The 24,661-nt window shown below is 35.9% G+C and overlaps 1 protein-coding gene and 1 long non-coding RNA gene across 9 annotated transcripts in view; one reads left to right on the top strand and one right to left on the bottom strand.

The window, feature by feature from the left end:
• The window catches only part of nav2a (neuron navigator 2a), a 386,862-nt gene that overhangs the window by 275,727 nt on the left and 86,474 nt on the right, over nt 1-24,661 (bottom strand). The gene's annotated exons all lie outside the window — the stretch shown is intronic.
• Nucleotides 3,821-24,661, top strand: part of LOC141375331 (uncharacterized) — a 314,549-nt gene continuing 293,708 nt past the window's right edge. The window contains exons 1-2 of the long non-coding RNA XR_012383218.1: nt 3,821-6,914; nt 6,967-7,749. This is a non-coding gene — a long non-coding RNA (uncharacterized lncRNA). The remainder of the gene's footprint in view (nt 6,915-6,966; nt 7,750-24,661) is intronic.

The raw sequence follows: 24,661 nt of genomic DNA, 5'->3' as shown, positions 1-24,661 counted from the left end.
AGCTTGGGTCCTTCCAACCATCCTGCCTTGTACTGCTAGTGGATTGTAATGGTGTGGAGGGAATGTTTACAGACACTCTGAGCCTCTTAGCACCAACTGATCCATTTCTAAGCACCAAAGATAGGCTGAATATAGTTACTGACCACCTCTATGCCCATGAAACCCATTCATTTTAATGGCTTGCGCTGCACAAGGGCAGTTTTTTCCGGGATCAACCAAAGTGCAAGAGTAGCAGATCATTTTGCACCACTGACTAGCCAACGCTGTTGTCAAAGTTAAAATAGCTCAATTCGGCTCAACAGCATTTCACTCATGTACACATACTTATTTATATATGTCAACAGGACATTTCTATGTAGCATATTTGTTGCTACTGCTAACATACCTGGCTTATTTCATTTTTTGGCTTGTGTTTTTTTTAAGAAATTGGTATATTTTAAGTTATTGGGTTAAAAAGTCTTTCAAAGTTACTTTATACTTTTAAATAATATAATAAATAATTACTATAAAAGCATTTTCAATATAACGCCAAGTGTATCCAGAGTTTTCAGTTTTGGCCAAGAATTTTAATCAAGACTCAAAGACATTCATAAGTCTACACTCTAATAACTGCTTGGCTGTATTAACCCCCAATAGTGGTTAATTGGGGTCAAATACTAACAAAGTTCAAGTTCAAGTTGAGCTTTATTGTCATTCCGCTACATATGTGGACATACAGAGGAAAGACATGTTGTGTCTTGGAGGACAACGGTGCTACATAATTAATCATGAATACAAACACAGCACTGGACATAAAAACATTTAAAAAAACCTATGCATAACAAACATATACTAGAAGATACATATCTCTACATATAAGCCAGGCTATACAAGTACTTCTACATAAAAACCTAACCAAACCTAACCATTAGGTAAAACATAAATAAATAAATAATTATGTACTGTTCAGAAGTTTCTTCATTTAAATTTAAAATACCATATTATTTGTTATCAGTGACAACACATTGTAGACATCACATACTTAGACAACTAAGTTGAAAAAGCTTGGTTCAAATCACATTTGGCATCATTCATTAACCCTGTGGTCATGCCATGTTTGGGCTAAAACATTCTCTTCTAAAATCAATACCAGACTGAGACAGTCTGCCGTTTCCCCATCTTAGACAGTCAGACTGTCGCATTTGAGTCTCTCACGGGAAGAACAAAAGCTTAAAGACAAATTATACAACAAGTAATGCAGAGTATATGATACCAGACTGCATGTTAAATGAGTTACTTTATTTCCTGTGCGTGCATGTTCAAAAAACCACCATCAATAAACGACTATTTGCTATTAGTGTAACTTATCCTGTACCATTTTTTCTTCTTACATGAACGATAACTAGAGCAATGCGATATTGTCAAAATGAAAATAGGCCTGGTTATTAAAAAAAAATATGACACTAAAACTGCCAGGAGCTGACAAAAGTCTTTGTCTTTATGAGAGATTCAACTGAATAATTCATTCAAAATATTCTCTCAAAATGGCTGATTTATTCAGAAACAAATTTAGGGTCTCAAATGACTCTGTTTGGAACTCTTTCGGTGAGCCAAAAAAAGTGTCTGGCCTGTTATATTACATTTGTCAAAAATAGTGAGTTGCCAGAACTTTGCTATAGTTATAATTGTGTCAATGGTTGCATTTTCAAGCCCTAACTCATTGCAAATACAAGAATCACCTACATTTTTGCGAAACAGAATATCTGTTCCTCTGGGTATGTTTTGTTGCACATTTCAGATGACAACCATGTGGGTGCAGTCAGAATTTTTGTGAATGTGAAATACTGTAGTTAGGGTGCGTTTTGTTGTACCTTTCAGATACCCATTTATCTTGTACATCTCAATGAGAAGCTAAACCCTTTCCCTAAAGTTAACCCACAGTATTTGATAACAAATCACAGACTGTTAAGTTCATCCATTCATTCATTTTCCTTCGGCTTAGTCCCTTATTCATCCAGTGTTGGCACAGCAGAATGAACCACCAACCATTCCAGCATATGTTTTACACAGCGGATGCCTTTCCAGCCACAACCCAGTACTGGGAAACACCCATACACTCCCACATTCGCACATACTCATACACTACGACCAATTTTAGTTTATTCAGTTCACTTATAGTGCATGTCTCTGGACTGTGGGGGAAACCGGAGCACCCGGAGGAAACCCATGACAACACAGGAAGAACATGCAAACTCCACACAGAAATGCCAACTGGCTCAGCCAGAACTCGAGCCAGCAACGTTCTTGTGGTGAGGCAACAGTGCTAACCACTAAGCCACAGTGCCATGCCACTGTTAAGTTGTGTTGTGAAATTTATTTGGTGTTGTCCTAAGAACTGCACATAAAATAATCCTATATTCGTTAATAACAAGATCCTGTAAATATCATTAGTGTGAAAAGGAACAAATTCACTTGCCAATGAGACTTTGTAGGCGATTTTATCAGACAATCATGTTCATATTACCACTATTTAAGGAATTCACGTTTAAAATAAGGAATTCACTATTTTCTAAATGCGGTTGTCACTTCTGGAACAAAAAAGATTACATACCCAGTGAGTTGCAGTTGTGGGGCTGAAAATGCTTTCTTGATGTTTTGTTGCAGCAATCTGAGGCTACCAAAATTGCACTTCAAAGATTGGAAAAAAAATGTCCTGGTCTGAGGAGTCTCAATTTCGTCTGTGACATTTGCTTGGTTGGGTCAGAATTTGGTGTAAACAACATGAAAGCCTGGGTCATTTCAGCCTTGTACTGGTGGTGTATTGTAATCAAAATCAGAATCAGAAAGAGCTTTATTGCCAGATATGTTCACAAATACGAGGAATTTGTTTTCTTGACAGTGATTCTACAGTGCAACAGAATGACAGAGACAGGACAAAAAACAGATAATAAATATATTTTAAAATAGAAGTAAATACTGAATGCAAATATACAAATTGACAAGTGTATGTACAGGTATATTACTATATAGAGTGTTATACGTGCAGCAGTATGTGTGAATTGGTATGTTTATATTGGTAAATTGGTAAATAAGTGTATATGTGTATAAAAAGTAGTGTTGAATGGTGTGGTGGGCATTTTTAGAGACACTTTGAGCATTCTAGAACAAACTGATCCAATTTTAAGCACCACAGATGATCACCTCTATCCCCATGAAACCCATTGATTTCAATGGCTTGTGCTCCACATGGACAGTTTTTTTGTGGCCCAACCAAACTGCATGAACAGCAGATCATTTTGCACCAATGACTAGCTTGCTCACTGTGTTGTCAAAGTTAAAATAAGGAATTAACTATTTTCTAAATGTGGATGTCACTTCTGAAACCTTAAAGTGTATACACAGCCGCGAAAACGAAAAGCTCTCACTACTGCACCACAGAAAAAGTCCAAATCTAATTTAAATAGTTTCTAATTGAAATGCAGCACACAACTAATCACAGCAAGTACCATGATGGGAGTTTTAATTAAAATCTGCCCTTAGGCGACCTGTCTAAATATACCAATATTCACAACATCTGTCAAAACCGCGACATGTATTGACACACCTCAAGTTATAACGGGAATTTGAGGAAACTTCGCACTTAAAAAAAGAAGAATAAGAAAAAGCAGCTAAAAAGAATGGAGATGAGGTGTTGATATGACGTTCCTCCTCATTATTTTCTGCACAAGCTAGAGAGCTATCACTATCTTCAGCGGCCTAGGTGAACAAAGTATGACAGCCAAAAAAAATCTGATGCATGCAGAAAGAAAAGAGGAAATAGATTTTTTTTTTTTTTTTTTTTGCATTGTATGTGCATATTTATGTACTACCAACATTAAAGTGTAACAATAGTAGCATCTTCTTTATGAGGAAACATGCACTAATATAAGATCCTTGCAAAAGCACAAAGTCTCCTGCTGGAATTAAGCTTTGAAGTCGACATGCATGCCAAATTTGTTGAACTGCAAGATAAATAAATAAATAAAAATCCAGAGGTTGAATTCCCTTCACACACAGACTGAGGGAAGCAATAGAGAGAAAAAAGCAGCAAGTAACGCAAATGTCAGGGGAAGGAGGAATGTGTGTGTGTTTGTAAAAGAAAGCTTACAAACACACAGCAGGTGCATTGTGGGTGAGGAGGATGTTAACCCTGCAGTTCCAGGTGTGTCTCATAATGTATTTACAAGAACTGCTTATGCTGCATTTGTTTGCTAAATGAAGAAATGTAAATGTGATTAAGGCTGCATAATATATCGCAATTATCCCAGTATTGCAAGATGCGTATTGAAGACGTGTGATAAATTACATTTATTTTTTGCGATAGTTGTTGATCTACCGTAAATTTGACCGGTCAGGTGGGGCTGTTACAAAGTGGACGCTGACATGACTTGCGGATCCAGTTGCAGTTTATTACAGGACAAGCCGTACAGGGAATGGTCAAACACAGGAGTAAAACAGGAGTACAAGTGTAAAACGTAGTCCAAAAACGTAGTCAAGGAAAGATTCAAAAACAACAGAAAAAACAAACAAGAAAAATGCTTCATAATGTTCATGAAGAAACAAGACTCGGCCATGTGAGAGTGAAGTGTCTTTATAGTCCTTGTAATCAGTGAAAACAAACAGCAGCTGTGTGTGTGTGTGAATGTCCAGATTATTGTCAGCTGTTGCAGTGGTTGATGGGGGCAAAGAGTTCTGGGAGTTATAGTTCGGAAGTAAGTAACTTCTTTAGAGAAAACACAGCTGGCGATTACAACAGACGACAGGAAGTAATCTCCAGCAGAGGCAACACCGTTGCCGATCACAACAGGGGCCTTACTATATTTAACTTCAACACCTGAGTAGTTGCTGTTCTGCTATTGGCTGGAGTGGCTCAAAGGTGAACCCAGAGCTGAAAATAAATACTGCCAATTGATGAGCAAGTCAGGCTCATTCATAGTGTTTTAAAGACTAAACATTTACACTAAACATTTACACTTTGACAGTTTTTTTTGTCTGTATTAGAATTAATTAGATCAGAAAAATATATTTACCTGTATTATTATTAAATAAACAATTGATTCAAAAACATGGCTAGTAAAAATAGCATTTTTTCTAGGGAATTGTTATATTGTAAGAAATATCATTAACAGAATACTCAACAACATCGCATAATTTTCCAGCATAATGGAGCCCTAAATGTGATGCAAAAATTCTTTAATAGTTTTGTTGCAAACTCACGGAGGACTGTTTGCTGATGCTTTGGATTAAAGGTAATCATGCTGTAAGTAATGTGCAGTTTCTTGCACAAACCAATCCAGTGCTTCAACTTATTGAGCCCTATCATACACCATGCGCAACAAGGCGCAAGACACGTTTGGCATGATGTGTTGCTTTTTTCAGGCCAACGCAACCATAATTTAAACATTTTGTGCCACGTTGTTTCCATTTGCGCAGCTTTGTGGACTCATGGGTGTGATGGTCTAGAAATGGAGGTGTGTTAAGGCACATTGTTGGCTATTGTGAGGAACTAAAATAGACTGAGCGATTGACCAGCTGAACCAGGTCTAAAGTCCAGCACAGAAAGCGTCAGTTGTGCGCCTTAAACGTGTGCACATTGCTGAATACACACAGGATGTATAGCAATACAAAAATATCTTTACTAATGTAAAAGAATTAAAGGATTAAAATGTTGCAACAATTTTTATTTTTTAACATAAATATAAAAACCACCGCCTCCACGCCTTCTTCATCTCGGGGGGCTTTTTTCAGTTTATTCATGACAACTTGCTTTTGTATAATGTTATTATTAGTAGTAGTAGTATTTATGATATGCATATTTATATTTCATTCATTCATTTTCTTTTCGGCTTAGTCTATTTATTACTCTTTATTAATCTTTATTAAGCTGCGGATGCCCTTTCAGCCGCAACCCATCTCTGGGAAACATCCACACACACTCATTCACACTCATACACTACGGACAATTTAGCCAACCCAATTCACCTGTACCACATGTCTTTGGGCTGTTGGGGAAACCGGAGCACCCGGAGGAAACCCACGCGAATGCAGGGAGAACATACAAACTCCACACAGAAACCCAACTGACCCAGCTGAGGCTCAAACCAGGAACCTTCTTGCTGTGAGCTGACAGCACTACTTACTGCACCACTGCGTCATCCATATTTATATTTGTTTTATTAAAAACAAGTTTAGATTTGTCCACCTTTCAGGTTTTGGACCATATGGGCCATAGGACGTGTGTTTTGATATAACTTTAAAACTTATAAAACTATAGTTTTGAGCACACTTCATTATTGAGCACATATTGAGCACACTTCATTATTATTCTTCATTTAATCGATTGCTGGAAATTAGAACTGAATTTAAAAATAGTTTGGAAGTAAATTTGTCCGCTTAAACAAAATTACCTTATTTTTCCGCCCTTAAAATAACAAAAGTGGATTAAGACACAACCTTAATGCTTTTAGAGTTTAGACTTTGTGCCTAGATTGTTAAAATAAAGCCCATTATCTCAATATTTTGTCAAGAACCATGAATTATAATTTGGTTCAGTGGACTCTTGCAGTCCTGATATCCAATTATTGGCATTTTATAATTGACCAAACACCATGGTTTCATAAAAAGAAATCTGTGTTCAATTGAAGAAAAGAAAAATCACCTAAATCTTTCATTTTGGGGTGAACTGTACATTTAAAGACAAGTGATGCTTTCGTCAGGCTAGATTTTTCTAACAATTTGACATTACATTTACATTTAGTCATTTAGCAGACGCTTTAATCCAAAGTGACTTACAAATGAGGACAAGGAAGCAATTTACACAACTATAAGAGCAACAATGAATAAGTGCTGTAGGCAAGTTTCAGGTGTGTAAAGAAAGTGTAAGAAGCAAAACATTAGTAATTTATTTACTATTTATTTATTTTGTAGTTAGTGGAGGACTCAGAGAAGGAAATGCAGATTAGGAAGGAAAGTGGAGACTAAATAGTTGAGTTTTTAGCCGCTTTTTGAAGACAGCGAGCGACTCTGCCGTTCTGATGCAGTTAGGGAGTTCATTTCACCAACTGGGATTGAGCGTGAGCGTTCGGGAAAGTGTTTTCTTCCCTCTTTGGGATGGAACCACGAGGCGACGTTCATGTCATTGACATGTGCCATGTGTTCATGTCAGTGACATGTGCTCTTTTAGGTTCATTAAAGGGCACCTAGGTTACCCCTTTTTCAGTTTTAATATAAGTCTTTTGCGTCTCTAGAATGTGTATATAAAGTTTCAGATCAAAATACCCATCAGATTTTTCATTATACCTTTTACAAGATGCTGTTTTATACTGATTTCCAGCAGGGGGTGGTTTTGTCGTACTGCGCCTTTAAGACGAATTTTTCCTGCCTACTTTTTCTACATGCCTCCTCCCTCAGCTGCGTCAGACAACAGACAGACTTAAAGGAAGAAGGTCTCACGTAGCGTTTGTGAGATACTACAGTAAGAACTAACCTTTACTAATCAGTATTGTGAAGTTGCATTGATGAGTCACACACAATATCGTTACAAAGTTAACGCGCGCGCGCGCGCACACACACAAGCACACACACACACCGCAGATGACACACACACGCGCGCGCGCGCAGGCAGGCAGACAAACAGAGCGCGCTTAGCTTAGTTAAGACTAACCTCAAGTACTGTGTGGATATCTGTTATGCTAATGTCCTGATTTAACTTCCACAAACCGGGATTGAAGCGTCTTGTTTTATAATTGTTCTGACACGCGGCTGTGGTGATGAAGTAAAGCTGAAGTAAAACGCTGTAATTAATTACACACATACTCTGTTTTAAAACACTTTAAACATGTAAAACTTACTCTTAATCACATTTGATGATGATTGCTGATCCTAGCGAACAGAACAGACCTTTTATTCCCGCTTGCTTTGCGAATGTCTGTCTGGTCTTGTTGACATATACACGCGACAACCGGAACATGTTAATGCGCGCAGCTGTCAATCAATTCGGTGGGCGGGGGGATCGCACACCTACGTAATGGTGCGATCGATTTGAAAACAGCTCCAATTGGCCGACCCTTTTTTTTGTAGTTAAATTGAAAAAAAAAAGGACTGGGTGTGTTCATATCACCCCAGTATGATGGTCTATACACTATACCAACACACAGATCTGTCCAAACAGCTTGAAAAGTAGATTTTTTACCATAGGTGCCCTTTAAAGACCACTCGTGCTGCTGCGTTCTAAAGCATCTGAAGATTCAGGCATGCTGACTGAATTCAAAACCAAAACTTTGTGTAGTTACTTTCTGATTTCCCACAATCCTGTGTGGTTCGTTAAGTTTGGCTGGATGAAAAATACAAATTATTATTAAATAATCATAGTGCAAGAAAGACCAAATAATGTATATAAAAGTGAGCAATAAACGAGGCAGAATCGTGAGCCGATAGCATCAAGAAGTCAGCCAAAACCAGGCTAATAGACTAGGTAATCCAAAGATGGCGCCACAAGAGTCCTGACAAGACACAAGAGTAGCATGAACCAGCAAAAACAAACTGACAATGAAACAAATGATCACTGCTCAAATATAGCCATGGTAACTAGCCACTGCTTGGCGGCTGATCAGAACAGTTAATCGGCATAGTAATAAACCATGTGACCACAACAACACTGACATGCAACAACAACACATGTGGATTTAAGCAAAACGCAACCACGTGACAACAATACAGACAATACCAGACGTGCCCGGACACCTACAACCGTGACAGATATAAGCCTAAATTAAGCTTAAAATTTATGAATTTATTTAAAGCAATCAGTAATGTAAGACTTTTAAAATCATAAAACAGAGCACTACATTCTTATCATCCAAAAAAATGCCTCAAACAGCATTTAAATCTTTTTGTGTGTGTGTTTTTTTTTTTTTTTTTTTTTTGGGCGGGGGGATTCTTTTGAATGTGAAATGCTCTATTAATCAAATAAGCAAAGAAAAACATTAAGTACATTAAATATTAAGGCTACTAATAATAAGGATCGTTTCTATAGATTTGTCATATTGGAATGGATCTTGTCATATTGAAAATTGAAGTAATGATAAAAATGAATATTTTTTTGCATAATAGAAATAGATCAAGTTTATAACTTAATCTAATTTTTTCGAGCTAATGAATGCAACCTTGGTTATCAATCTTATCAAAACCCAATTAAAAAAAATTAATTATGAATGTATGATGATCTTTTAAGTCACTGCTTAACTGGCCAGACACACATATCCACCTTCATATTCAGTATCTCCGCCTATCTAATCAAAGGTGTCTCAAAGGTTAACAGTAGCGGGTCACGATGAAGAGTCTGCAGTGAACACCTTGATCTCATCCAGCGCTTCGCCTTTTCATTTATTCATTTATTCACATCTGCCTCCCTTGCCGCTCACAAGAGATTGGCTCATTAAAAGAGCAACACTGAGCTGCAGTTCAGCCATTAACATCTAATAGGAGAACAAGAATCCCAGCACACAACTACCCTCAGCACAAAAATACCTCGCAACTGCTCTCTTTCAGCCTATGTTTACACTTTTTTTAAAATTAAAATGTTTCTCATTCATATTGGTGTTTTCACATTTCAGAAAAGATCTTTATCAACAATACTTGACCAAAAATACATGTTAGAAGCTAAATGTTGCTCTAAAATTAGCGTATAACATTACTGCCTGAATAAGAATATTACATAAACACAAACTATCATTATATTCAATATAAACAACTATTAAACTGCATTTAAAAAACAAAACATCATGTTTAAAATCTGATTACCACCAATTATGATTACCAATTATAATTATGATTACCACAAATCTAGCATTTGCAGGTAAACACCTCACATTCTCACACACATTGCTGAGTCTTGTTTCCCTGTCAGCATTTCCAAGCGTTTTCCCTGTATAGTCTTTCCATGTTTTTGATTCGGTGTTTTGTATATCGTTCATGTTGTTTTGCCACCTGTCCTGACCATTCGCCTGCTTTTGACTACACTCTTTGGATTACCCTCATGCTCCAGCTTGTACCTGTTTGACCGTTGCCTGCCTGACTATTCTCTAAATAAACTACTCATGGATTCTCATCTCTGTTGTACCCCGACTCCTCGTTACAAAAATTGTATTTATAGTTATTAAAGGGATGGTTCACCCAAAATTGAAAATTCTTTATTATTTACTCTCCCGCAAGACGTTTCAAACCTTTTTGAGTTTTTATCATATTTATTTTTCTGGTAAATACAAAAAAGTGAAGAATGTTGGAAACCATACTATTGAAGTCAACTGCAACCAGTAAAACATTCTTAAAAAGTCTTCCTTTGTGTTTACCAGTAGAAAGTGAAAACTCAAACTGGTTTAGAACAAGTGAAGTACATGATACAGAATTTCTACAGGGTTCACAAAGACAAATGTTAGACTTTTAAAAACCTTTTTAAGACCGTTATGAATGACATTTCAGAATCAGACTTGTACAAAGCTAAACGTTAATGTTTTTCTTTTTTCTAAGGGCTTGGTTGGACCGGTGGAAAATATGTATACTTGTATAAATCTAATTTAGTTATTGCTTAGCCACACATTTTAAATAATGTTTCACGACAAGCCAACTCTAGTTGTATAAACACACTTTTCTCTCAACATAGCCATTCTTTTAAATAAAACACTTTTAAACAAGTGTTATTGTATATGTCACTAATATCACTATCACTAATTATCACAAAGTGAATAAATACATTTCTTAATAAATTAATCAATTTTAGGATAGTATTAAGATATTATTAAGATATGTTTAATAAAAAAAGGATCTATTGAGTTGGATTGTTGGTGATTGGATGAATGTTGGCCTGACTTGGTAATTTTACACGGACAAAGGGAAATTAAGATCCGTTTAAACTGATTTAACACCAACAATGCAATATTTCAATAAATTGTAGACCTTTTAAGGCTTTTAAAACCCTGCGGACACTCTGTGATAACAAAATGTTGATTTTTGGGTGAACTATAACATTACATAAAACAGAAATTACAACAGCATTCATTATTAACAACATAACTATACACTCAGAAAAAAAAACAGTAAAACCAGTAACCAGTTAAATTCTTAGAAGAGAACCAGATAAAATTCAGACAATTTGTATATTAATAAATGAAAAAAAATACTTCTGAACGTGACGTGTAACGTGACACTGTAAACCGGATTAATGATTCAGTGTTGAATCCCAAGTGCAAGTTAAATTTTAAATTTCGAGATATATTCAATAAGAAAAGAGTTATTTAAAATATTATTAATATTGCACCATTTTACTGTATTAATAAACGCAGCCTTAAAGAAAAAAACATGCCTATTTTAAGAACAAACAACAAACTCATGACTGATAGTGTGTGTTTGTTTGTTTACTTGCTTGATTACAGACAGCAAGCTAACACTGCTATGATACATTATGCACCTCTATTCAATATATATGAAATAAATGTGATATATACGCAGAGCGTCTGCCTTCCTCTCATTCTCAATGTCTGCAACTGTATCTCTGCTCTTCTGCGTCTCTCCAGGGTCTCTGTTCTGCATCTGTGACACATAATTAAAAGTGAAAGGGCCTCTCTGGGCATGGAGAACCAGCCTGGCGGGAGCACAGGAGGCAAGTTGCTGGTTACACTTTGTTGTGACCCTGTAAAGATGCATGAAGACGCACAGCTGTAGCACACACTGAACTAATGCTGAGAGACGGAGAGAACGCAACTTCAGCTGAGCTAAAAATGAAACACATGAGAGGCGGTTTTGAGATTTAAATATGAGCGTTATTAGAGATGAGTGTGCTGGGAACAAAAAACAGCAAGTGTAAAATACAGACTTGTTTTTGTTATATGGGTCAAAGACGAGACAACCTATTTTGGTGTCTACATCAAAATGCAAGTAATAATGAAAATCTGGATATACCTAGTCCTAGCAATAAGTGTTCACCAAATAGTATATCATGAGACTCAAAGACCAACGATTCCTTTTTCTCATGTTCATGTTCTGAGTGTAAAATCAAAGTGAAAAACAGCCAAATCAAATTTAAACTCTGACAATCCACAAGGGATCATTAATATGCATGCCCTAGGTTGCATTTGATTGGCCAAAACATTTCATAGTGAGATAACAACAGAATTTTCCTTCCTACTTTTGAATAACATGTCTTTATTAAAGGTTTTTCAATAAATCCCTAGAACACAAAACATACTCCAGACAGGTTTAGGGAAAAATTTAAATTAAAATGATTTAATTTATTAATTTTTAAAATTAATTTATTTAAAAATATATAATAATAACAATAATAATATTAAAATGAAAAAATATATATTAAAATGAAAAATAAATCTAATCAAGCACCAATTCACATTCCACAACTACAGACTTCCAAAGCTTCTTCAATATCTCCATTTTTCACAAAATTCAAAAACACCTCCCAGAAACACAAAACACTGAGGATTTTATCCTTATGTGAGCTTTTCAAGAGACAAACATGTTAAAAGGCTTCTCAACCAAAGTCTAATGGAGGAGCAATTAACATTTGCAATTCCAACATAAAGCAATACAATGTCAGGCATGAATTAAACATAAATCAATCCATTTTCTTTCTTTAGTAGACAAAGCACAACTGTCTTCATACATATTCAATATGCAATCCAGGATTTAAAGGAATTGGTACAGAAATAAACTGTCCACTATATTGAGTCACCTCCACCCAAATTTCTTTTGTACCTCCTCACACTCCCATACACAATGAAAAAACCTTCCTATTTTTAAGTTGATCTAAGGTTTTATTATATTTTATGTGAGACTCTTATTTTGAAAACACACTTTAACACTAGAACTTTAGAACTGGTCATTTGACAATTTAAAATTTTTGTAATTTAATAACTTTGTTAAATAAAACACACATATTATTCCCTGACTTTTATTAAATGTGTATATTTCCCTCTAACACTGTTTTTTATTCAAATTACAAAATACAAAAACACAAAATATTATGATTATTTCTACCTACAACTACCATATACCTCAAAACAACCCCATGCATTTCAGTAACTGCTACTTTCCCCTGTGACTTTAAATATACATGCCTCTGTTGCCTAGCAACTTCCTGCTATCAAAAACAACCTTCTGTTCATATACGTCTTTTCATTGCCATTAAAAAGCCTTTTCCCCTGCTTGAGAAAGTAAAAATGAAAGCGAGTTGAGGATTTTTTGCAGGTCGTCTAACATAGCCTAACTATGCATTTACAGTATACGCTGTATTACCAAAAAGATTGTATATTTAGGGTGATGACTTTAAATGATGACAGACATTCAAAGCTTAATTTTAATATCTCATTAGAAGCTTTGAATGTTAATATGATGTGAAGATATGACATTACTATGGTAATTCCAGTATTTCTAAAATTCTGGTAGTCCCAGTGTTAAGGAAGAGTAAAGAATTATTCACATTGCGAGTAATTCGTCTGACTACACAAGCAACAGCAACCATTGTTGACAAGGTGGACGCCTCGAGTGACACGACAAAGTTGAGAATCCTTTCACTTTATGCAAATAAAAAGTGATTTTTTTGAGTGACAGCCAATAGAAGCACCAGTAGAGCTCACATGATCCACTCTCAGCTCCTGCTGAGGCCAGTTGTATACTCCACGTTCTAGACCTACACAGACCTGTGTTTGCAGCAGATAAATAGCTAAATAAGCATTTTATGTACTGATCCATTTACATTTAGGGTTTTCTCTGAACAATGTTTACTTTCAGTGGCACGGAAACTCACTCGTTCTCTGTGAATATCACTGTAAACATTACCCAAACAACCACAAGGCGGGAACCACACATGACCATGTCAGAACACAAAATGCAGGATATACGGATTTAACACGCATTTATCACCACCCTAAGAGGCATAATGTTCTGTTTTATTATGTATTTTGTTAGTTTAACATGTAAATTGTGAAATTTGGCACATATGTTTGTAGTGAGGCAACAAACACATGTAGACTGCTGACTGTAAGTGTTTACTGCATGTTTACATGCATCATGTCATATCTAACAGCTCTTACTGTTATTTTTCTGAAGTGACAGGACAGCAATAAACTTAATAAAACTTCATTTGGATTATAGAGGGAATGCGCTGTGATTCTTAAATCTGTATGAAAAACTTTGACATATTATGTATACAGTGGTCCCACCGTGCCGTGTCTCCTGTACAGTAAATAATGCGTTCAGCTTGCATACTTTTACATAAATCTTCTATCGCTACACTCTCAAAAATAGAGGTACGTGATCTGTCACTGGGGTGGTACCTTTTCAAAAGGTGAACATTTGTACTTGAATGGTCCATATTGGTATTCCAAAAGTATATATTAGTACTTACAAATTTTAAGAGGAACACTTTTGTACTTTTTAGGTACTAATATGTACCCTTGAAGTATTAATATGGACCTTTTATGTACAAATTTGTAACTTTCGAAAAGGTACCACCCCAGTAACAGATCACGTACCTTCATTTCTGAGAGTGTAGCAGTGGGACTCTAAAGTGCTGTACTACTGTATATGTTTGCAAGTTTCTTCCCCACAAAAACGTTCTGCACCGTCAAAGGCACCTGCTGAAGCACCTAAAAAGCAGAGGAAGATGCTAACCATCAAACAAAAACTTGAACTTCTAGACATGCTAAAGGTGGAAGTTATGCGACTGTAGGGCATCATCACGGAATTAATAAATGAAGATTAAATAGTTTTGATCTTTGGTTTCATTCTATAATACAGGACTTATTGTGGGCTTGTTGGCTTGTTGTGGAGGGTTTAAACAAGCGAGAAACGTGTAAAAATGTTAATGCCTGTTTGAGAAAAGTGTATAAAGTGTGTAGTGAGGGGTTTTACAGCCTTACAACATCTATAATAATATTGTAAAAAATAAAGCTGGCTACTTCACGTATTTCGCCTATTGCGATTTATTTTTAAAATGCACCTCCCTCGAATAATGAGGGACCACTGTATTTACAGACAGTACATAAAATGTAAAGTGCACAATGTGCTTCAATAGATGTGTGCATATGCATGTACAGTTTATACACATATGAAAAAAATATATATATACTTTGTTTCAGCATTCTCGACAGATTATGTTTTTGGAGAGGTTTGATTTTTATTAGTGTATAAATATTTTTTTTCTTACTCTAATTTAGCACTTAATTTTGGATTCTGGTGAAATTCAAAGTTGTAAACTGATTTAGATTTTATTTTATAATCATTCACATTCCATGATTCTAGAAGTAATCCAATCCAAAACAGACAAATGTTTGACAAATAGCACTAAAATAAAATTTTTACTCAGCATTGCAGCTGAATGCATCTAATTCATTTCTTAAGACCTAACAACGTCACCGATTTGACCAATAATGGGGTGATTAATTCCCCAAATAAGAATCAATATATATTTTTCACATTTCTTTTTCTCACTGACCAGCGATAAAAAAAATATGTGTCATAAAATATTCACAAAACACACAACATTATGGCTAAATTAAACATGAAGCAATAAATAGCAAGCATCCAGCAAACAACAACAACAAACAAAACTTTTAGAAAACGCTGAGCCAATAAAATGAATGAGTAAAGCAAACATTGGCTCACCTGTGCAGAAAATCTCCAGGATGTGTAGCGGATAAACGGATTAGCGTACAGCACACAGATGAGCTCATAGTTGATTTACCCAACATTTATCACTTCTGAGTTTGAATTTCGGAGTTCGACCAATCACGTTTAAGACAGCTGAACTTTGAGCACATCTGAAAAGAAACCATCAGCTGCTTCCTTATGACTGCATTATACTGTAGTCATGCCCAAGTTAATGATCCACATTTATGACAATGACATCATTTCAAGTCACTTCTGTTTAATGGACAAACACGCTTCTCTTTCAGAAATCATGTTTAAGGTGAAATACTACACTTATAGTCCTACAGGGAATAACACTTTTTGAAGTAAATTAGCTGATATTCCATGATGCAATTTAATTTTAATCAAGAGTTAACTGTGTTGATAAAGCAACAACTGGTCTGTTTTAATACATTTTAATGACAATTAAACAGTATTATAATGATATGATCAATGGCACAACAATTAATAAATTAATTCATATTAATTAATAACTATATTGATAATGCAAGCTTATAATAATAATAATAATAATAATAATAATAATAATAATAATAATAATAATAATAATAATAAATTAATACATTTAATAAATTAAATAATTGAAATATAAATTATTAAAGTATTTAACATCATTATGAAATGACAAACAATAACCAATACATTTTTTTAGAGAGAAACTATATATGCTTGCAAAGCTTAATAAAAAAAACCCGAATGTTATAAGAACTATTTATAGAAAAAAACAGTTAGGTTATTATGTCAAGTTATTAATAACAATAAAATATGCTATATATTAAACATTACCATTAACATTAATCTGTGCAGATTGCTAACGGGCTAAAAATGTGCTGGTATTTGAACTAAAAGTCCCAGTCATGCAACAAACACACACTTTCTCTAAGTCTCCATTGACTACACTCCCACAGCTAATGCCGCTCATGGACTAATTACACACACAAATACAACCCACTTTGACACTCTCATCGCTAAGTCTTGTTTTACAGTTTTGTGACATTATGTCGCATTTTCCTTGCCTTGCCGTGTTTTTGACCCTCGCCTTGTTTGCTTATGTTGTCTGCTGCCTGCCTGTACTGACCTATCGCCTGTGTTTTTGACAAGGACTCTGGATTTGATTGTTGCGTGCCTAACCATTCTCAATAAACCTGCGGTTAGGGTCCACACTTCTTTGTCCAGTATACACTTCACAATACAAATATATGCTTTGAAAATTATTGTTATTTTTTTAAACTTCCCCGATTCTGCAGGTTGCAATGTCCCGAATTTTGCTTGCCAATCTTAAGCCAACTGTAACGGATTGTTTTGGTTCAATTTGGAATTTCTCCAACCAGCGCATAGCCCAGGGGACCAGAGTGAGTGCTCAGAGTGGTCCGAAAATTATTATTTATTATTATTGCTGTTGTTGTCGTTGTTGTTGTTATTATTATACTTAGAAAAATATGTGACCCTGAATCACAAGACAAGTGATGAGTAATTTATTATTATTATTAATATTATTTATTATACAATGCAGTTATTTATCTTTTTTTTTAATTAAGATCAACTATACATGATGACGTGGTATTATACAAATAAAGTTGCACATTAATGATCCAAAGTTAAGTTTTAAAATATTTACAGTACAACATTTTAAAAATGATCTGTGGTTATTATTTCATGGAATTTTGCAGAGAAGTCGAGAATTTTGACCCATGCAAATATATTTTTGGCTACTGGCTATAGCACACTTCTATCAGGTGTGAATGCAGTGATTAGTGAAACACCTGAAACACTTTCATTTGACTTCTCACATTGACTGAAGAAAACAAAAGTCCCTGGTTGATTCATGGCAGACCGTTTTGAACAATGTGAATGATGAAGCCTATTCATCACACTCATTTTCTGCCTTTCTTTCTTCTCATTCTCATTCTCCTGCAGTAATGCATGTTAACGGAATTACTGCTGACTGATTAAACAGCAGGCCAGAAGAGACAAGAGCAATTCGGCAGAACCTTGTGGCCTCATCTATGCTTTCTCTAGCACTCTTTATATGCTGACGTTACAGTAAACGAGGGGAGTGGATAATGCCCACACTGGCATCCTTATTTAACACGCCTCATTTGCAAAGTAAAATACTGTGGAGATAAGTCACTTTTACAGCAGACAATAAATAAAAGATGGAAAGATTAGGCAACAAACTGGTCTTAAAAGCCTTGATTTTGAATCAACCTTCCAGAATCTGACACATTTTTGCTAATAAAATCAAACATATCTGTCCAAAGATAAGCAAAGATGACTGTCTGAGATCACTGAAAAAATATTCAAAGATGATTCCTTGGATTTCCTTTTTTTTTTTTTTGTTATGAGGTTGTAAAAAACTTATTTGCATTGAATTTAAACAAATTAAGTTGAACATTACTAACTTTAATTTGTTTGTTTAAATTCAACACATAAATTGTTTGCAACAATTTTGCAGAAATACAATTTTTTTTTTTTACCCTCAAGTAATAAGAAAGCTCAAACCAGTGGTCTTGGTCACCAGCGATCCAGCCTGTGCAGATCACTGAAGAACTACAAATCTGCCACTTTGAAGAACTACATGCACCGCTCACACGCACCTGTTCCTCATTCAGTTGATTATACACACACAGCTGCGACAGCACACACACATTTCAGTGCTGAGTCTTGTTTATTCTATTTGTGACATCACAATGCATTTTCCTTTGCCTTGCATTTGACCCTTGCTTTGTTTTGTTTGTTTACTTGCATTGTATCTTGTTTGCCTTTGGACCATCCGCCTGTTTATCAACCACGACTCTGGGTTGCTTGTATCTGTTTGTTCCTGTATTGACCATTGCTTGCCTGACCATTCTCTTTATAAACCCTGCATTTGGATCCAACCCGTTGTCGTTATTCCATCACATTACACCAGCAAATCATCATTGACAGAACAAAAGTATAAATATAAATCATATCTGAAAAACACACAAATGTATATATAAAAATATTTTTTAAATAAAAGCAGAATTGTGACCTTCAATTTTAATCTAAAGTAGTCTAATCCTCTACAATTGGATAATTTCCTGTATAATTTATGTCTTTAAAATTATGGAAGGTTGCTAGATTTGACTAAATTAGTTTAAAAGTTCTTTTTAGGGAGAATCAGATTTTCTCCAGTTCCAAATGTTTCATAATATCTGTATTTAAAAATATTTTGACTGAAATAAAGCTATTTATTCAGAGTCTCTGAATAAAAAGCAAAAAAAGATAATTTTTATTGATTTATTTTTATATTTTATATGCATACATTATTATGATTGTAATTATTGTTTTCATTTATAATGATATATATTTGTTGTTTTATTAGCCTTATTATTAAGATTTTATTTAAATATACAGTATATACATGTTATATTTTGCATTATATTACATTTCTTATTGTACAGATACGTTATAATATTGTTTTAGTATTATATGCATCATTTGCAATTAGACTAAAATTATGTATAAACACTAACACTTCAGATTAAATGCTGTGTGTTTTACTTCTTTAAATCAGTAAATAAATAAAGCAGCAGTTATCATGCAAGCAAAACAATCCCAAACCTAAATAAATCTAAAAAGGCCTCATAAATTGCCTGGCTGCTTGTTAGACTTGTCACCGGCCATGACCCATCACTGCTCTACTTTTCACTTGCCTTCATTAGACTGAGGGGCATGATGGGAAGGACAAGCAGAGGGTAGGACATGATTTGAATATAAACTATAACTGCAGGCCCAGTATCCTGCCAACATTTAATGCTGACTGTAACATTCTCAAAACATCTGAAACAGTCAGCAGAACCTGTTGATGTTCACTTCTTAATTCCTCTGGGTAAAACTCTCCAATCTGTCCAACTGACCTTGTACCATGAAAAAAGGGGCATGAACTGAGAAACCCAAAATTCCACTGATCTTTTGACACATCATACCATAAAAACATGCCTTTTCAGATTTCATTTAGAAAGTTTAAGAACTCAAAACTTTGAATAATCTAAAATCAGCTCATGTTGACATTAATCTCCCAAAACAGAAGGTTTCGCAATGAGACACACAGCAGTGTGGTTAAACTCCACCTCCAACGAATTAGATCAATGCCCACTTGTTGTGAAGTCCTAGTTGGGAAACCTTGCGTTTTAAGCTCAGCCTAAGGACTTCCTTATTGTCCAGATAACTGAATGTTTGTAAAATGTATCGGTATGCTGTCTGAATAAGAGTTGACGTTTTGGATATCATCATATTGATAAACTGATATGATGATATATTGATATAATGATATATAATGATACAGTATATTGTATATTTATCATTATGAATTTCATTCCTCAATTATCTGCAAGTCATTAAATCAACACAAGAGTCGATCTACATATTTCAACCCACTCAATGTTTTTTTTACTCCGAATCAGTGACCAGTTTTTTTATTTATTTATTTATTTTTTTAAATGCTTAACTTAAGGAAAAGACCAACGTCCAACAGCTAAGACATGTTTTGTTTTGTTTTCAGAGAGGTTTCAAAGATATTGGGGTGTTTCTTAACTTTATTTTGGGTACATTATTCTATAATTCAACATATTTTCCATCTAGGGAATAATATATATATATATATATATATATATATATATATATATATATATATATATATATATATATATATATATATATATATATATATATATATATATATATATATATATATATATACATAGAGATAGACATTTTATTTTGTTACAATATACTATATAAGTTACAATATAAGTTGACTGAACAAAATTAATTGAGTAAACTCGTTGCCTCAATTTAATTGAGTAATGGAGTCTCCCCAAACTTGCATATTTAAGTTTATTTAACTTGTCTGTTTTGTAGACTAAAGTTAAATTGTTCAGTTCAGCAAACTTAATACTAAGTTTGGTGAACTGCACGATTTGAACCGCCAACTTATCCAGCATATGTTTTAAGATGCCCTTCCAGCTGCAACCCAGTACTGGGAAACACCTATCCACTCTCACATTCACACACTCATACACCACGGGCAATTTAGTTTATTCAATTCACCTATAGCGCATGTCTTTGGACTGTGGGGAAGACCAGAGCAGCTGGAGGAAATCCAGGCAAACACGGGAAGAACATGCAAACTCCACACAGAAACGACAACTGGTCCGGCCAGGACTCGAACCAACAATTTTCTTGCTGTGAGGCGACATCGCTACCCACTGAGCCACCTTGAAAAACTAATTAAAAAAAAATAATAATATGCAAACACTTTTAGCCAATCACACCAGTGGGCGTTAACTTATCAATCTTAAACTCGGAATGAAATCAAAACTCCATTGACCACCCCCCACTGACCATCAACAGCTCGACTGTCGAGAGAGTCAGCAGCACTAAATTCCTGGGGTGCATATCACAGAGGATCTCACCTGGACTACCAACACCACGTCACTCTACAAGGCACAGCAACGCCCACACTTTTTCACCGACTTAAAAGGGCAAGTCTCCCTCCACCCTTCCACAACACATTCTACAGGTGAACAATTGAGAGCATGCTGACCAGCTGCATCACGGTCTGGTATGGAAGCTGCAGTGCTGCCAACTGCAAGACCCTCAAGCGCACAGTGAACAAAGCCGAAAAGATCATAGGTGCCCCTCTACCCTCTATGCAGGACTTTTTCCTCTCACAGTGCTTCAGCAAAGCTAGCAATATTGTGAAAGACTCTACCTATCCCTTCCACAGTGTCTTTCAGCTGCATCATAGAGAAAAAAAGGACAATGGTTCACTTATGTTTCATGGGGACTTTAAATCTGCCACGCCCATTTAGACCATGTGTTTCATAGAGAATAATCAAAACAGGACAAAATGAATCCTGGTACTTCTAAATTATATGATTTTTAAAAATATATTGTATATGTAAACCTAAAAGAATCCCGATGACCCTCTTTAACAGTGGCCCAATCCAAAAAAACGAAGGCCATGCTTGCCAGCCATGAAGAAACAAATGAGCACGTCCTTCAGTGCTCCTTCAGTATAATCACTGCATTACTGAACGCAGCCAATGGCTAAATTGAGGGTGAATGCGGCAGTGGCGAAGGCTGCTAATGAATGCTAATTGGGCTCACGAGTTCATGAGGTAGAGTTGCTCTTTTACAGCTCAGCAGGATGCGATTTGCACTCTCTCTCTCTCTTCCATTAACCCAATTTTAGTTTTGCACTTGTCACTTTTTTTGCACAGAAAGAAAGAACTGAAGAATAGAGACAGAGGGGGGAAAAGGTGTCGAGTATCTGTTGGTGGTGAGTTACTGTGCCAACAAGAGTCTCAGCCGCGGTAGAGCGAGGGTAAAAGAAAGAAAGAGAGAAAGAGAGACAACTAATAATGCTTCCGACGGGAAGCCGAAAGGTGAGTGAGTTCAGAGAGAAAGCAGCGTCGCTTCAGAAAAAAGGCATATGAAATGAAGAAGAGCAGCGAGTCTGAACACACAGTGAGCAGATCAGCCGGGGGAGCTTTTGACTAATCACAAAAGACAAATAAAATCGTCTAGAGCTGCCATTCACTATTTGGAAGGAGACAAAAGATGTACAGGAAGTGGTACAGAAAAATAGTGAGAGGGTCTGTCAATGTAGTCTATACATGTACACTACCTGACGAAGGTCTTATTGTCAAGTTTTAGGAACAACAAATAATAACTTGACTTCTAGTTGATCATTTGGTATCAGAAATGGCTGATATGAAAGGCAAAGGCCTCTAGATTACGCTTATTCTACCGAAATAAAACATGCTCATGCCTTGATTATTATTTAATTAGGACAGTAAGGTCTGACTTTGCCTCGACAAAAGTCTCATCACCTAACAGAAATAATGTACAGTTTAAAATATAAAGTCATGGTGCAGTGGAAAAAGAATTAATATTGTGTATGACTTCTATGAGCTTGGAGGACTGCATCCATACATCTCTGCAATGGCTCAAATAACTTATTAATAAAGTCATCTGGAATGGCAAAGAAAGTGTTCTTGCAGGACTCCCAGAGATCATCAAGATTCTTAAGGGTGCTTTCACACCTGCCTTATTTAGTTTGATTGAATCGCACTAGAGTTAGTTTCCCCTTTTGGTACGGTTCGTTTGGGCAGGTGAGAATGCAGCAATCTTACTCAAGTACGCACCAAAAGCGGACCAAATAAACGTAACAAGACCTGCTTGAAGAGGTGGTCTCAGTACGCTTTCAAACGAACCCTGGAGCGGTTCGTTTGTGGTGAGAATATGATCCGTACTAAAACAGGTCCAACCGCAAAAAGTACTGCGCGTTTTGGACTAATTCAGCTGCCGTAGGCCGATGCGCTATGCATTATGGGATATGGAGGAAAAATATTTGTTGACAGCGCTTTATAAACAGAGAGAGGGGAAAACATTACCTGATGGATCGTTGGTAATATTTCCGCAAGATGACCATGTCGTAGTTTAGCTAAATTAATTCACGTCTCCTCCTGAAGTGACGAGCGATGCATTATACACTGTTTTCCAGCCGCGGCGGCGCTTCATTTTCGTAATGTATAGCTTGTCTAAAGCAGATGAGCCAGCGCAGTCGTCCCTCCAGAGTAAAAGGTTTTGTTTACCTTCGGGAGTTCACTGGCATTTTCCCGCACGTTAATTCTGACCAATCAATAAGTAGTTTAGGAAATATGTTCAACAACATCTGGCCAATGAGAGATGTGGATTTTGTCAGATGACTGCATTTTGGTTAGTTTCAACTGGTTCGGCCCAAAGCCAGCAGTGTGGTGTAAAAACGACCCAAAGCAACAGAAGATACAACAATGCATCATTTATTACCCTTGGTCCGGACCAAATGAAGCGAACTACAGATGTGAAAGCACCTTTAGATTCATCTTCAATGCTTCCTCCTTAATCTTACCTCAGATAATACCTCAATAATATTCATATCTGGTGATTGGGCTGGCCAATCCTGGAGCACGTTGACCTTCTTTGCTTTTAGGAACTTTGATGTGGAGGCTGAAGTATGAGGAGCGCTATCCTCCTGAAGAATTAGTCCTCTCGTGTGGTTTGTAATGTAATGGGCATCACAAATGTCTTGATAACTTGGGCTGTTGATGTTGCCATCCACTCTGCAGATCTCTCGCACACCACGTACTGAATGTAACCCCAAACCATGATTTTTCCTTCACCAAACTTGACTGATTTCTGTAAGAATTTTGGGTCCATGCGGGTTACAATAGGTCATGTGAAGTATTTGTTATGACTGGCATTCAGTTCAACATATGATTCATCAGAAAACTCTACCTTCTGCCACTTTTTCAAATGATCAACTAAAAGTCAAGTTATTATTTGTTGCTCTTACAACTGAGATCGACGACAAGACTTTTGTCAGGTAGTGTGTATATATAACGACTAAACAAACAAGACTCCAACACATCTTCAGTTAAATATGACATTAACTCTTCCTTTCTACGCCATTAAAATGCAATAAAATGTCAATATGTCTTAACTGTATATCTAAACTTAACTATTTACACACAGAATTTCTGCTTGACACAAAACATACAAATATCACTCACCAAAAGCTCAGTGTTGTTACAATAGAGACAACTGCTTCTTTAATCTGTCACTCACATCTCAACACTTATCGCCAGCTCAGCTGTTCTATCATCTGTGAAAATATGAGCTCTGTGAGATCCTAATTATCAACCATGGCCAAATTGTAGTACCACTGCCAAATTACCACAACCTGGCCAAATCACGACACCACGACTTACCAAATGAATGCATTATTGTCAAATGAAGACCAAACATCACGCCAAAATGCTAATGACGGACAATTTTCTCCCCATACCAAAACAGACACCACCAGAGATAAACACCTTAGCCTACTGGCGCTGCACCAGCAAAAAAAAAAAACACA

Source organism: Danio rerio, chromosome 7 (assembly GCF_049306965.1).
Source record: "Danio rerio strain Tuebingen ecotype United States chromosome 7, GRCz12tu, whole genome shotgun sequence".
NCBI classification, from domain to species: domain Eukaryota; kingdom Metazoa; phylum Chordata; class Actinopteri; order Cypriniformes; family Danionidae; genus Danio; species Danio rerio.
The sequence above is the reverse complement of the archived record's forward strand: the minus strand, read 5'-3'. Positions and strand labels throughout refer to the sequence as shown.